The sequence below is a fragment of the Callospermophilus lateralis genome, chromosome 12 (assembly GCF_048772815.1).
Source record: "Callospermophilus lateralis isolate mCalLat2 chromosome 12, mCalLat2.hap1, whole genome shotgun sequence".
Lineage (NCBI taxonomy): Eukaryota > Metazoa > Chordata > Mammalia > Rodentia > Sciuridae > Callospermophilus > Callospermophilus lateralis.
In genome coordinates this window covers 84,815,300-84,831,139 of record NC_135316.1, presented here as the reverse complement: position 1 = coordinate 84,831,139, position 15,840 = coordinate 84,815,300, and the positions used below count along the sequence as shown (strand labels likewise).

Sequence of the window (15,840 nt, the reverse complement as noted above, 5' to 3'; positions counted from 1 at the left end):
ATCCAGGCCTTTGCTGCTGTGCTCAGTAAGTAATCATAACCCAGCTCCCTGACCAGGACCCAGCACACAGTAGGTACTCTGTCTTCTCATCTGTAAAATGGGGATTATAATGCCTACGTCATGGGTTTGTTATAAGGGGTAAATGAGAGTATGGACAGTGCTCAGTGGAGGTAAGACCTTTAGATGCAGTGAAAAATGGACAGGTCAGAAATAATTAGGGTCAGAGCAAGAGTTCTTTAAATCCCCCAGTCCCATTCTTGTTAGAGAAAAACACGAAAAGGACGTCACTTTCTCTGCTTCACTGAAGGGAGATGATCATTTCATCACGTCTGACTTTTGACTATCATGTCATAATGAGATCTGCAGGGAGAGGGAAATCAGCCTCCGAGATGATTTTGGGGTGTGCATGTGTTTAAGTGGCATCCTAATGACTCTGAAAATTACCCGGGGCAGATGCCCTATTCAGCTGGGCTCTGCAGGCTTGTCAGTATCAGACCATATATTGTGTTTCTGCATTTCTAATTTGTTTACCTGGAAACTTGAATCATTAAACTAAAAGGCATCCTGTGTTTTTTGCTTAAAAAGAAGAAAATAAAGGAAGAAAGATTGATGGTATTTTACTTTACAAAATGATCTGACTTGACTTTACCCAGGAAATGATCTCTTCTCACTCATTTTGCACTTCAGCCTATAACAGTCCTGCCTATGAATCTATAATTACAAATATAATATTCAAATCCAGACACTAGGGAAAATGTCGGGCTCATTTCTCCACCCCCACATGTGCTATATTTGTTTTGTTTATTATCTTCTTGCTCAATGAAGAGTATTTATTTAAGTACGAGTGTCAGAAAAATAAATGATTCACAGAATTTACCACTTGGGGTCTATTCTGCTTTTAAACTAATCATGTTTTGGAACATAAGGCACAGAGAAGGTTTTCCCGTAGTGTTTACATAATCACTTTTTAGTCCACAGGAGTGTGTTATATTTGAACCCATATGGCAAGTAAATATTTCTATTCTGAATGCCTGAAGGGAAGATAGTATGATTTCTTGTACCTGGAAATGTGTCCAAAACACTCCAAACATTAATGATTGCAAGGTCTTAGGGTGCTGTAAAGTTGATTTTAGGTTTAGACCAACATCAGATCCTAAGGTATTTAGAAATAAACTGCTACAAAATAACCTATTGCCTTATAGTATCTTCCAAATAATCTTTGTTAGAGACTTTTTCACCAGCAAACCATGGTCTGGTGCTTGGACTTGGTATTACAGTATTGCAGACATCTGCCTTTTAAGACTTCATGATGAATCAAAGTCAATTTTTATGCTGAGAAGTAAGAATAAGTTCCCTTGGACCTCAAGGCTACTAGTGCTCTTAGGACTTGTTCCTGTCTTCGAGTCTGTTTACTTTTCCATTAGCACACATCAGGTTGGCACAGAAATCAGCTGGTTAGGGCCCAAGGTGTTTGCCCTTGCCTATGGGAGGCATGATAAAGGAAGGTACCAGTACCTTTAATACTGACTGTGGTTTTAATAGCTATAGTGAATGACCCTGTGCAGACCTTTCTGAACCTCCCTAAATCATGAACATGGCCCCGTGGCAATTTAGAAAAGGCTGGTTAGCATCCGCCAAGAAACTGCTCTTCTTCTTAGGTGATCCTGAGTAACTTATATATAAATGTGTTGCCTCTTTACAAACAAAAGAACATGATTACTAAAGGTTGGTCTGCATTCCTCCTTGGAGTGGTGTGGAGGTAGGAAAGAGAGACATAGAGACAAACTCATGCGTTTCCTATCCTTCCAAGAAGAAATTTCTTATTGGAGCTTTTGTTAACTCTAAAATTAACAACACAAATATGCGTGGCTTGACCAGTTCAATTGAAGTTGGTATACACATCCACATGATGTGGGGCAAAATGAGGACGATGCAGGAAGAAAATGTCAATCAGTGTACTCTCAGGAGTGCTGTGCCCCTGCCTTTTAGTTTAGTAATATGGAAAAAATGTATCTTGGAATCTCTCTGACTAAGAGATAATCCAAGGGACTGGTGGTGGGCTGCACCGTTGACTGCCAGGAGAAAGCAGTGCCAGTTAATCCTCCCATGGGAAACCTTTGAACCATTAGCTATAAAATCATTCGGGTCCCTTTCGTCTTTGCAGTAGGCTCTGATACTTCATTTATAGTCAGTTCATGTTCAGAATTTCTTTGCCAAAGTGTATCTTTAAATGATGCTGGGAATCTTTGGATTGATTTTTTTTTTCCTTTTTTTGATTATATTCACCTTTTTTTCCTTGTCTAAAATGCTTTGCAAAGGGGACAATAACCTAACACACTGAGTTCAGAGTAAACAGGAAATCTGGCAGCAATAACTGGACGAAGGACCAACTTTGCAAAGCCAAGTTATAATGAGTAATTTGCAAAGTAATTAATCAGGAGGCCATTGTCCCTAGAAAATGGGGGAAGTGCACCCTGCACTGACTTGGTGCCTCTCTTGGCTGCTTGAGACCACAGTTTTTCTTGGGTCTTATATCCAGTAAACTCTGAGGAACCCATCACTTCTAGGATCAAAGAGAGAAAGTTGTGAACTCCAAATTCTACTGTTTTATCTTGAAAAAAATCCAGAGCATAAACCATCAAGGACACATCTGTGGATCCGAAGTGATTAGTGAGTTAAGGGCAGCTACTTTTGAAAAACTAAATAGAAGAGACTAGAAATACCAAAGTACATCATGTGTTATAAGGTTAATATTCTGCAAAAAAATTTCATGCACATGCAAATATATGTGTACCTCTGTGGGTATGGACTGTGATATGGCATGAATTTCTTACTGTGGACTTGGTTAAAGAAGTTTAGAGGTAGTACTTTGTTTAATAGTTTTTGAAATATGTAAATGATAGCATTTTTTCCAGTTACATTTTAGATATAGCCATATAAGAGATTTTTTTTTCTTTACACTTAGGAGAAATAACTTCCCTAGGGGAATAATGAATTGATTTGAAGTTGCTATATTCAGACAAGATAAATGAATGTGCTTAGATAGTTCTCCAAAAATATGACATTAAGCATAAAGTGTTTGATATTTTATACTATTTTTTCAGTGTTCTGAAATATTTCAAAACTATGCTTATATATGCATATATGTGTATATACACACACACATATATTTTGTTTACATAAATGGAGTGTAATTCTCATTCTTCTAGTTGTACATGTATGTGATGTAGAATCACACCAGTCATATAGTCATATATGCACATAGGGTAATAATGTCAGATTCATTCTACTCTCCTTTCTACCCCCATACCCCTCCCCTCTTTTGTTGACACTGTTAAAGTAAATGCATATTCATGATGATAAGGCAAAGAATTTTACATATGTAAACATTTTTCAAAATTTAGAGTCATAACCCTTAAAAGAAAAAATAAATCTAGTATAAAAGGACAAACAAAGCAAGGCCACAGATTTTTCCAAGCAATAGAGAACACAGTTGGGCTATTCTGAGATTGCCACCAGTATTTTTTCTCATATATTGTCATGGAAATTTTATAAAGTCTTGTTACTTTTAGTATTTAGGTAGTTTTCTTCACAACTCTTTCTTCCATATCGGAATATTTTCTTTTGGGGAGGAGTAACATTTTTTTCTTTAAAGGTGTATAATTTTTACTTTTACCTTTCAAAACAGAGAAGCAACCAGGGAACACACACTCCAGGGCCAGATTTGGACGTGACCTGGAGCTAGTTATTTGACCTGCCTATGCCTCAGTTTTCCAATCCATAAAATGGAAAAGTAGCAGCGTCTATATGAATGAGGATTAAAGGTGCTAGTATTGGTGAAGTCTGCCTCATAGGAAGCGCCCAGTGGTAGCTCTATTTTCAGTGCTCATTCAGCAAACGTTCACTGGGCACCCAGGATCAGATATGGGACTAGAATAAAAAGGCAGCCATCACAAGAATCAGGCAACAATAAATGTTGGTGAGGATGTGGGGAAAAAGGCACACTCATACATTGCTGGTGGGACAGGAAATTGGTGCAATCACTCTGGAAAGTAGTATGGAGATTGCTTAGAAAATTTGGAATGGAACCACCATTTGACCCAGCTATCCCACTCCTAGGGTTATACCCAAAGGACTTAAAATCAACATACTATAGTGATACAGCCACATCAGTGTTTATAGCAGCATCAATGTTTATAGCATCAGTGTTTATTCATAATAGTTCAATTATGGAACCTACCTAGTGTCCTTCAACAGATGAATGGATAAAGAAAATGTGGTACCTATACACAATGGAATATTACTCAGCCTTATATAAGAATGAAATTATGGCATTTGCTGGTAAATGGAACTGGAGAATATTATGCTAAGCAAAATAAGCCAATCCCAAAGAAACAAAGGGCAAATGTTTTCTTTGATATGTGGATGCTAATTCACAATGGGGCGGGGTAAGGAAGAATAGAGGTATTTTGGATTAGCAGAGGGTAGTGGTGAAGGAAGGGGAGAAGGGGTACAGAGGTAGGAATGGTAGTAGAATGAATTGGACATTATTACCCTAAGTACGTATATGATTACGAAAGATGTAACTCCATATCATGCAGGATCAGAAAAATGAGAAGTTATGCTCCATTTATGTATAATGTGTCAAAATGCATTCTACTGTCATGTATAACTAATTAGAACAAATTTTTTTTTGGGAGGGGAGTACGGGGGATTGAACTCAGGGGTACTCAACCACTGAGCCACATCCCCAGCCCTATTTTGTATTTTATTTAGAGACAGGGTCTCACTGAATTGCTTAGCACTTCAGTTTTTGCTGATACTGGCTTTCAGCTCACCATTCTCCTGCCTCAGCTGCCGGAGTTGCTGGGATTATAGGCAAGCACTACTGCACCTGCTTAGAACAAATTAAAAAAAAAAAAAAAAAAGCAGCCGTCAGTATCTCACCAGCACAGCAGGCTAATCTATGTCCTACTCAGGTGACTAGAAGATGATGATATAAAAAAGTTACGTGCCAATCCAGTAAGGGGGAGGGTATTCTGGGATGTCAATGAAAACGAACTTTTCCTAACTCGGTGCTATTTTATCAGTGGAAACAGTGCAGAGGTTGACATTTGCTTTGGATTTTCCCTTCAGCCAAGTAGCCCAATTCCTGGCCTTTCCTTTTCCTTGTCTCATTTTTCTGTAAGAGGTCAGTCTTAATGGAGCTGTTGATGGACTGGAGTCAGGACAGAGGTGTAGCTGGTCACATGGGACGCGAGGGGCAGACACAATTCTCTGTCTGATCCTTTTGCCTAGAGTTCAGTGAACTTGCTACTGCAGATAATTTCCAGACTTCCTTTCCACCTCCCACACCAGCTGCTACGCCGGGGCAGTGCTTCAGATACGCTCTAATCACATTGGACATGTGGCACAAATCCTTTAAAGTCTATTTCCCCCACGAACCTGTAAGCCCTGGACCATTCTGATTTCCCAACAATTTATTGCACTGTGTATTCACTAACAAAGTCAACATTACAAAATGGAAGTTGTGTACTAAGGCCCAGGACTGGGGATTAAAGGATCCCATTCAGGGAAATGGTAGCAATCTCATTTTTAATCCCTTGGTAAACCCCAACTACGGGAATCTAAATATGAAGCAGACACTCATGAAGCTCATGGTCACAGAGGGGAAACATGTTTCTAAATGCTAGGAGCACACTCATGGACTCACATGTTGGGCCAAATGTTCGGAGCACACCCAGAGAATGCCGGACATTTCAGTGGTAGCTCAAAGGCCAATTATGTTTGGGGTGGGGAGGTGCTATTAGAGAGCCCCACCCATTAGATCCTATCACAGTGAGCAGCAGCACATATTAAATGAGGACCTGCTGCAGGTGGGGATGGGATGGTGGAAAGGTAGGCCAGGAAGCCCAAGGAGCCACATCTAGTCCAGTCCTGGGCATCCAAGGTCCCATCTGAACTGAGGTCATGTCCCAGGTATCAGTCCACCTATCTTCACCTCATCTCCCTTCCTGTAGGGATGGCTTAGATGTTGTGACACTGATGACTTGAGTCGGAGCATGCTTTTCTGATATACAACATGCAGGAGGTTCTGACCCGAGCAAGTGAAGGGCCAGCCCCTGCCCAGTGGCCAACATCACCAGTAAAGCAGAAGCCAGACCCACACAGAGCCACAGCAGGCTCACCCCGGGCAGGAACAGGGAGAGAAGCTTGGGGGTTGAGCAGAGCATTGAGTCAAATGAGGGATGATTCATGAGCAAAAAGTAAGTGCAAAGCCTTCAAACTAAAAACAAGAAGCAAATTTAGTGCCACGGGGGCAGCATGATAAAGAACTCAAGTGACTGAATGAAACTGGAAGCTGATTTATCAGGTGGTGGAGGTACAGCTGGAAGCTCTGCGGTGCCATCTGGGAAAACAGGAGGAAGGTAACCTGCGCTGTGACCCCCTCAGCCCGGTAGTGGTGATGGCGAAGGGCAAGGGGAGCGAGCCTCCGTGAGGAAAACAGGAAGGTCAGCCACACGCAGAAGCGAAATTTCCAGTTTGGGATCAAGAGATGAAGATGATTAAATCAATCCCGAATCCTGTGGGTAGACTATGACTAAAGCGATAAGAAGCTTATCTTCTCAAAGTGCATCCGGAGCAGAAGCCCCCACATGTAGGTGACAGGGATGTGTGCAACTTATCAAAAATGAGTCAAGAGTTCAGGAAGGTGGCACGAAACAAAAAAATAAATGCTGACAACAACCACAAAATCTATAGAGCCCTCTGCATATGGAACGTTTAAGAATAAACCAAAAGGCCCTGTGATTGCCTCTTATCTAAACCACCCCAGCATCTGTGTGTGCCCACCCACCTCTTCCATGAGTCAGGAACAGGTATCAAATGTGAAAATAAACAAAAACGAAAAAGAAATCTAAAGATTCAAAGATGAGGGGCTTGCTGAGTCCAATCTGGAATAGAAGGGAGGATAGAATTGTCATCATTGACATGAGACAAGGAGGTGGCTCCCAGAACATGGGCAGCTTTGGCAGTAGAAGAAACACTGGATAGGAGGCAGGAGCCCTGCCTCCTGACCTCACGGCCACTCTGGCCTATCCTGTGACCTTGGTGGAGGAGTGCCTGATGTGTTTCTAAGTCCTTACTTGCAAACCAAGAGGATTGGAACAAGTGAATTCTGAGGTTCTTACTGTACTTACAGATTTCCATAGGACATAAACAATAGAAGAACATAAAGTGAACCCAGTTTTCATGGCAAGTTCACAGTGGATTTGCCTTTCAGAAAGTAAGAATCGGTTTTCTATCTCCACCCCTATTGCCAAATCATTTCGGACCCAGGTTCACAAAAGAAAACTGGTCCATCCTTTACTCCAAATCTTCCTGGAATGCTGGACTGTGTTTGCTTTAGTTTCAATAATAGGCGTCCTGTGCATCATGAAAGACCACCAGATCCAAATTTTGTCCATATTCTGCCTATTTTGCTTCTATTCTAGAAGCTTCTGGAAGTTGTGGTTTGCCTTCCTCTGTAGGTAGGTGCCACTTTTTCAGAATATATTCACTAGTGAATTAAAATATTGTACAGTAGAATATTACTTGATAGCATCAGTTATATTTATAAATTATCAAATGTAAAGCATGAGGCACCAAAATCACCTTGTTTCCGACAAGTCAAATGTTCTATTTCCTGTTTAAGGTGATTGTATAGGAACTCTTATAACAAAGCAAAGAATGGAAAAGGCCTTTCAGTCTATGGCTAAACCATAGAATTATGCAGAATTACTCTGATTTTGTATCCTTAAGGTTCTAACATGACCCTAAGGGATCAGAAGAGTGGGACCCCCCTCATGTAGCCTCCAGAAGAATGCAAAGTTACTTAAGAATGCATTGAAACCTCCAGTGAAAATTCACCTTCCGGAAGATGAAGGCTCTGTGGCCAGAAGGGGCAAATCAATGAGAGTGGAGTTGGAGGAAGATGCAGAGTCAGGTGACAGGACTCAGCAGCCTCAGCGGGAGAGTCCTGGTGAGTCTTAGACAACAATCTTGGTCAAGTTACATTTGAATTGCTGATGAGATAGCTGCCTCAGAGAAGATGCTGCTGAGATAGCAGGGAGACAAGATTCCACAGGATGAAGAGATGTGAGGTGGACGTGGAACTGGGGGCCTACAAACATAGGGTGGATGATAGATTAGAGTACAAGTAAGTGATCAAGAAGGTGGGTAGTAGAGCAACAGTGGAATCTATTTAAAAAAAATTAACACAGGCAAGAAAAAGCAAAGTCTTGAAGGCTATGTCTACACTAAACTTGCAAGTGAAGTCAGAGGGTCCGGGATATCTTTCAGTGTTCATTGCAGTCCCACAACCTGGAGTTCCCCAAGAAGTTTTTGAAGCGGATGCTCCATCTGCATTCCAGGTAGGATATTTTTGTGGGGATTCTTATTTATTTTATATTTGATTCTCTTATGAGATAATCTACAAAAGTAGATTTTGTTATTCCATTTGATCTTAAGACATTGGGTTCCATTGGGATCTGAAATATGAGCCTTCCAATGAGTTTCAATTTATAAATGACCTGCCTTGAACTTGCAATTGGAAAGATCAGTGGGAAATCCTGGAATTGAAAAAAATTCCAGGAGAGAGATGCAAAGATGAAGAAAAGCCCTAGGGGGAAAAAAATCCACCTGTAGTTTGGTGACAATAAAGATAGAAGAGAGGCAGTTAACATTATTTCCAAGAAACCAAACATTGAGTTTGAAAAGAAAAAAAAAAAAAAACGGTAAAGAAAAATCTTCTATTTAACTGTTAAATACCAAAGAAGAAAATGATGATTATCACAGAATATATCACAAGTTTCTCTTAAAGGGGAAGAAGGAGAGAGAATGTTAGGAGGAATAGCCACTGGGGTCAAAAGAGGCTTTTATGAAAATTAATTTGAGAGGATGACATTTTTAAGTGATGACAGGAAAGGCCATAAAACATTTTCTGCACTATCTTGCTTTCGTATTTAATTGGACGCCCAAGAGATGTCAGGACATTGATGATCTTGCAACATTAGTTGCAATATCAAAGTTGAATATCAAAGATGTGCCTGTAGACGTATACACATTACATCATAGAACAAAAGGTAAGTCTGTAACTTCTACTTCAGTTTTGAGATTCTTAGCCTGGGTTGCTTCTCATAATACAATTTAGGATATGCTAAATGGCAACCAAGAGATGATATTTTAATCCTTGGATTTAATGAGACTATACTTGTTTTTCCTTTTTTTCCCCTCAATATTACCCAAAAGTAAATTGTTGTGCAAGTTTAAAAAATTTCTCCTCTGTAGCATACTACAAAATTCAGGGTGTTGGCAGAATGAAAGCACAGTTGAAATTTTAACTCTTAAGATAGACTCACTTTTCCCTTGCCAGTACAGGCAAATCTACAGGGACCTTTGTTACCAGTCAAATGGAAAAATTCTATTTTAGGAATGAACCCTGACTATTTTTAAATAGTTTTCAGTCATTACTCAATCAAAGAAATAGCTCTTGATCTGCTGCTGCTCAGAGGAGTAAGCAAAACTCTGGGATTCCAGCGAAATGTCAGCAAATGGCACATCTATCCTATGTTGAAAAAGCCAAGTTGTGTGGTTAGTTAATTCTGGAGCATCTGAGATACATTTGTGTGACAATAGCCATTTATTTTAAGCTTATTGGTAAGTGTTTTATTCCACTCATTTTAACAGTTGCTTGATTTATTTAAGCTATTATAAGGGGCATCCAAATTTAGTTTGGTAAATTGTTTGCATTGAGGTCTTTATCTGTTCTAAGTAAATATGGCCAAGACCCAGATTTCAAAGTATGCTGTGTCAAATCATGGCCATGATTGATGGTGGGACATATTTCCAAATATACTCATGCCTTTAGCTTAAGTATAGTTTAATTGACTGCAGATTGAATAACAACTGGAATTGAGATGCAGTGGAAACTTGAAGCCAAGTTAGATAAAGAGCACTAGCATTACCCTTGAGTGTGGACCAGAGTGGAAGAGGAATCTGAAATCCTGATGTGATAGCTAACCTTGAAACTAAATGCCCTCAGCCTGTGGAGAGACCTAATCATGTGCATGGGCAATATTTAAATGTACCTCTTTTGAATGGATCACTTATGAGTAGCTAGGGGATAAAATATATGTGTGTGTGAGTATATATGTGTGGGTATATGTGTGTTTGTGTATGTGTATATTTATATATAACACACACACATAGATATCATAGACTGTGTGTGTGTGTTTGTATATGTCTCTGCCCTTTCAAAAATTTAGAGAAGAGAGAGAATGCACTGTGAGAGAGAGAATTCCCACTGTGATGTCTAGAAATGATTCTCAAATTGTTTTCCTACTTCTCCAATGTATTCTTGCATAACGTGGAAGCTTTAAATAGTTGTAAATGCCTCTGGGCTCATCAAACATACAGAAAATAGCCAATTGTGGTTAGATAATGCCTGAGCTTACTTATTAAAATATATGCTTTCTTTTTCTTTAATTTTTTTTTAAATAAAGGCAATAGGAAACTTCAAATGATGTTTTTTGCTTGTGAAATTAATTATGGGTTACAGAACATAAAACCCCATGACCCAACTGCTTTCCTGAGACTAAAATTTCTAACTTTGTTAGCATTTCTTTTTGTTGTTGTTGTTGAGGTGGGTACCAGGGATTGAACTCAGAGTCACTGGGCTACTGAGCCACATCCCAAGCCCTATTTTGTATGCATTTTATTTAGACACAGGGTCTCACTGAGTTGCTTAAAGCCTTGCCATTGCTGAGGTTGGCTTTGAACTCATGATCCTCCTCCCTCAGTCTCCTGAGCTGCTGGGATTACAGGTGTGTGCCACTGTGTTCAGATTTTGTTAGCATTTCTAACATTACTAACTCTGAAATGTAATTTCTTCAGGAGCCCAGGGTTCAAATTTGAGCTATGGAGAAACAAATCTGGAAAAAAAAAATTTAAAAATACTGTGCCTAGCTAGGAACATAAGCTCTGAGGCTCCAATATTCATGTAGATCAGGGTTTAGCTTTGATACTGTAATAACTAACTATTTCTGAGTAAGCATGTGTTTAATAAGGTACCTGCTTCCTAAAAAGTCTAGATTTGCTTCCAAATTAAAGATAAACATAGTGGTAGGAGAGTAAAAATACATGTGTGGATGCAGGGAATAATTTCTAAATATGTTTCCAAATGTGGCTGTAAATATATTAGAAGAAAAAATATTAAGGAACTGACATAATATAATTAGCTTTTAGGTTGTTATTAGTGCAGTGAAATCTTATTAATTTATGCACTATATAGAGTTGATGATTATTTAAGTGAGATCTTATGTAGTCTCCCATTTCTGTATTTATAATAAAGGAAGAAATAAATGGTATGGATGAGATAGAACTATTTGTTGGGGCAAAATAATATGTGCCTCTAAGTGCTAGGTGCCACACATATTATCTAACTAAATGTTCACAAGTATCTGACGTAGACAATGCCTATATTTTACCAATAAGAAAGCTGAGGGCTTATGGTTTAGGTGACTAGCCAAAATCAGGTATCTTAAGGAAGTGGATTGAGAATGTGAATGTGGGTCCTGTGTTTTTATGAATACCATGCCTTTTTCTAAGTTCCTTAGGAATTTTTGTTCTTTCATTTACAGCGATTGCCTGAGCAGCAGCCTGTGCTAAACATTCTTGCAAGCAATATCCTTATTACCATATTTACCAGTCATTCTCATTTGGCCACGGGAGCAGTTCTCTCAAGGACTTTAAGATGCTAGCACTTTCCTTGATAGGCAGAGACTCAGTGTCTACATTTGAAATATTCATATCCTAGTAATTTATACTCTTACAGACTCGTGCATATCCACTGCTGTTCTGCTGCACTTAATTATACGTGTTCATGGAACGTCTTATTACTTAGCATCAGAATTTGCTATGGGACAGGATTAATAAGGTCAAGACTTATGAGCGGCCACATTCTGGCCGTGTTGTTGGGAAAGGTTCCTTCTGAACAGCAACCCCCAAAACATTCTCAGGCACCAAGTTGTTACTGGTATTAAAGAAAACCAGATAGAATTTTAAAGTACAGATCCTTTGCATATTTTTGAGTATCAGGTGGGAGTAAGCAGTTACGAATACGTTATATTTTATGAACCCAGGAGCAAAGGTTTCCTTGGTGTTTGTATTGCAGGTTCACCTTCCAGAAAATAGTAGGCTCTTCTGATGGCTGAGTTCATAAAGGAATGTAATGTTTTAGTCTCAGCTCTGAATTCAGTAGGCTTGTAGGTTCTTAGAGGTGTCTACAATATTTCTTTGTCCTGTTTAGTGAGACAAAAACGTCATTCTTATTGAAATGCATAGGAAGGACCAGCATAATTCCTGCCGTGTGCAAGGCAATCATGCTATTTCATCAGTACTGTTAATTGTAATTTCTTTTAAGCATTTCTTCTATCTGTGAGATGTGCTGAATTCTAAGTGCCCCTGTGAAATGTCAGTAAATGGAATTAAGCAGGTAATTAAACAGAGACAGAAACCACATTGGTATAATTAGATTTTAACAGTATAGTTTAGGAAAAAAAAACATATAGCTCAAGACATGGAAGAGTTGCAGTGTTTTAAAAGATGTCTAGGGATTTTTAGCAATATGTACCTCCCATATCATTTTTATTATATACTTTTATCTGGGAAGAATGGAGTTTGGTCATGACAAAGACTTCCCCAAGCCTATAATAAGCTGATGGGTTCTATTTTCCTTCTCAATACTGACTGAGAATCCTACTAATGGTTAGGCCTCCTCAGCTCTATGTTATCATTAAGTATGTCATTTCATGTTCTGACATGGTATAGTTTGGATCTGAAATGTCCCGAAAGCCCATGTTTTAAAGGTTTGGTCCCAGCCTGTGGCTCTGTTAGGAGCCTAAGGGGAGGAAGTGAGGAGGCGGGGCCTAAGGGGAGGAAGTGAGGTCATTGGGGCATGCCTTGAAGAGATATTAGGACCCTGGCCCTTCCTGTCTCTCCCTTTGCTTCCTGGTTGCCACTCCACCACATGCTTCCATCATGATGTACTGAGCCATCACAGGCCCAAAGGCACTGGACTGAAATCTCTGAAACAATGAGTGAAAATAAACCTTTCCTGCTTCTAAGTTGACTGCCTCAGGTATTTGATCACAATGATGGAGAGCTGACTAACATGTCTCCTGACCAAAATGGAAACAATCCCACTGGGACTTAACAGACACTGGAATGAGGCATTAGTGTGCACACTGGAAATCTATTTTGTCACTTACTTGTTTGAAAGTGAGACTTGTGAGGAGTGATCCTTTCATAGAAATAATTTATGGATCTAGAACCTGTGCCTTCAGGTTATCTGGATCATAGTAAAAAATATTGTTTTTAATAGCAGGTCAAATTGGAAGAAATTTACAAGTGTTGGAGTAGATAGAAAAAGAGAAGGAAAGGGTGACTGAAAGGGAGGAAAGAGGGAGAGCAAAAGAAGGAAACTAAAACAAAACTACTTCATAGTGTCTTGATTATGTTGGGTGCTACCCCCAGGAATTTCTATAATAATCACATTGATAAAGAAGAGTGAGCGGTTGTGCAGTTACCATGTGGATGATATCGGTGTGAAGGTGCAAACTGCAATGTCCAGTCCAAAGCATAGTTTTGCTTCAGATTGTATTTTCCATTTGGTCATTCCTGAATTGATCATCTACTTTCCTCAATCCTTCGTTTTCTTTGGTGTTATGAATGTCTGGAAGCATTCGTTTCAGCTTACACATTTATAACTTCTTCACATCTAAAATTAGAATCCCACTTAATTTTAATATATCTCATCTACTAAGAAAATAGTAGTGATTTTGGTGGTCATCTTTGATGTGTGCATGCACACACACACACACACACACACACACAAATTAGAATGATTCTCTTGTTACTGGCTTAGAATCCTTTGTCCCACTCCTGATAGAAATTATTTTTAACAGTCAGTCTCTTACTTAAGTTTGCAAACTTTTAAAAGGTAATTTATCTAATGAAATCATAGAGTAATGGCCACTGTGAAAGACTAAGTAGGCTAGCAGTCCTTAAGCCTTTAGTGAAAGAACTGTGAATAGGGTTTGCGTAAATGGATTAGATTTCATTTGAAAGTGCATTAAGAGTCCTAAACACATATGAAAAACTTACCTTATTACTTACATATTAAAGCAGTAGTGAAGTTTCCAGGCAGTGTTTATGTATGCTATTTTAGTGTGTCCACTGGAAGGGAACAGAATACATGTGTTTTAAAATGATGTAAGACCTATGATGTCATAGTTTTTAATGTAAGCTGCAATTTATATAAATGATCAATGTCTCCCATGGGAATGTCTTCCTGCTTAATAAATGGAATATGTGATTCGGCATTGTAAGAAGAAATTAGGACATAATTCAAATGATAATTTCTATGGGGATAAAGTTCGAGCTATGAAAAGCTAGAAGCCCCAGACAATCACTGCCCAATAGAAATATGAGTCATATATGTAGCTTTTAATTTTCCAATATATACATTAAAACAAGGAAAATGGTAAATTCACTTTTATAGTATATTTTCTTTAAGCCAGTATTTCAACATATTAACATGTAACCCATGTAAACGTTGTTAGTGAGATTTTTCCAATTCTCACCTACAAATCTTGGAAGTCTAATGTGTATTTTATATTTATAGTATGACTCAGTTCAGACCCACTGTTTCTAGTGCTCATTAGCCATGTGTGGCTGGTGGCTACCATATTTGAACTACATGGCTCTTGAGCAAAGACATAAACGGAGCCAAGCATCCAAGAAAAATGAGCTGCTCTCAGTTCATTTGGTTCCTGCCTTTGCCCTAGTGCAGCCAGATTTTATTATTTTTCCTGGAATGCCAGAAATCCAGAGCCCTCTGGGAAATTTCTTGATTTTTAAGTGTTGGCAACTAATTCAGAACTTTCAAAAAAGATCATGCTAGGCTGGACCACACATTGCCAGTTAGTGACCTCTGTTCCCAGTACTTCAAATTTTAATCCATGTAAGGGTCTCATATTCATCCAACATGCTCTAGGAGGTTTGACTGTGGATAATCAAAGGATCCCCTTCTTTCACAAATACAAGTGTGTTTGAACATGTTTTCAAGTTTATGGAATATGTTCTACATTAGAATCCACTCAGTGGTTGTCCTGGGATAATTTTCTACTTAAAATTTTATTTCTCCAGCTGACTGCACCCTCTCCCTAACACAACACACACACACACACACACACACACACACACACACACACACATCCTTGTTTTTGTTTTTTTTTTTAAACATTCATCCTACCTGTTACTGTTATTTGGTTCCCTCTTCCATGTCAGAGTACAGGCTTCTCGAGGGCAGGCAGAATGTTTTGTTTTCCACTGTATCCCTGCACCTGGTATGGGGAAGGCTTTGGGTCAGTTTTTACTGAATGGATGAATAAGTGAACAACTAAGCTAAAACCCAGGGAGGATGTGTTGGTGGGGATGTAGAGAAATTAGAAGCCTTGTGCACTCCTGGTGGGAACCACAGATGGTGCAGCTGCTATAGCAAATTTTATCAATTCCTCAAAAAAAAAAAAAAAATTAAAAAATAGAGCTACCACAGGAGCCAGTAATTCCACTCCTGGGTGTATCACCAAAATACACGAATGTAGGGACATGAAGATATGGTTGTACAGTACTTGTGTTCATAGAGGTATTATTCACAATAGCTAAAAAGTGAAGAAAGCAACCCAAATGTCCATTGACAGGTGAATGGATCAGCAGATCAGCCATCTGTGATATATTCAT

General features: G+C 39.0%; 1 protein-coding gene across 12 annotated transcripts in view; it reads left to right on the top strand.

Moving 5' to 3' along the window:
• Fry (FRY microtubule binding protein) overlaps nt 1–15,840 on the top strand; it is a 409,821-nt gene that overhangs the window by 23,093 nt on the left and 370,888 nt on the right. For 3 of the 12 annotated variants that reach the window (XM_076872116.1, XM_076872113.1, XM_076872105.1), the window contains exon 1: nt 9,545–9,696. The exons of the other annotated variants lie outside the window; for them this stretch is intronic. The gene's annotated coding sequence lies outside the window, so the exon portion shown is untranslated. Of the gene's footprint in view, nt 1–9,544; nt 9,697–15,840 lie in introns of those variants that run through there. 12 annotated transcript variants of the gene reach the window in all.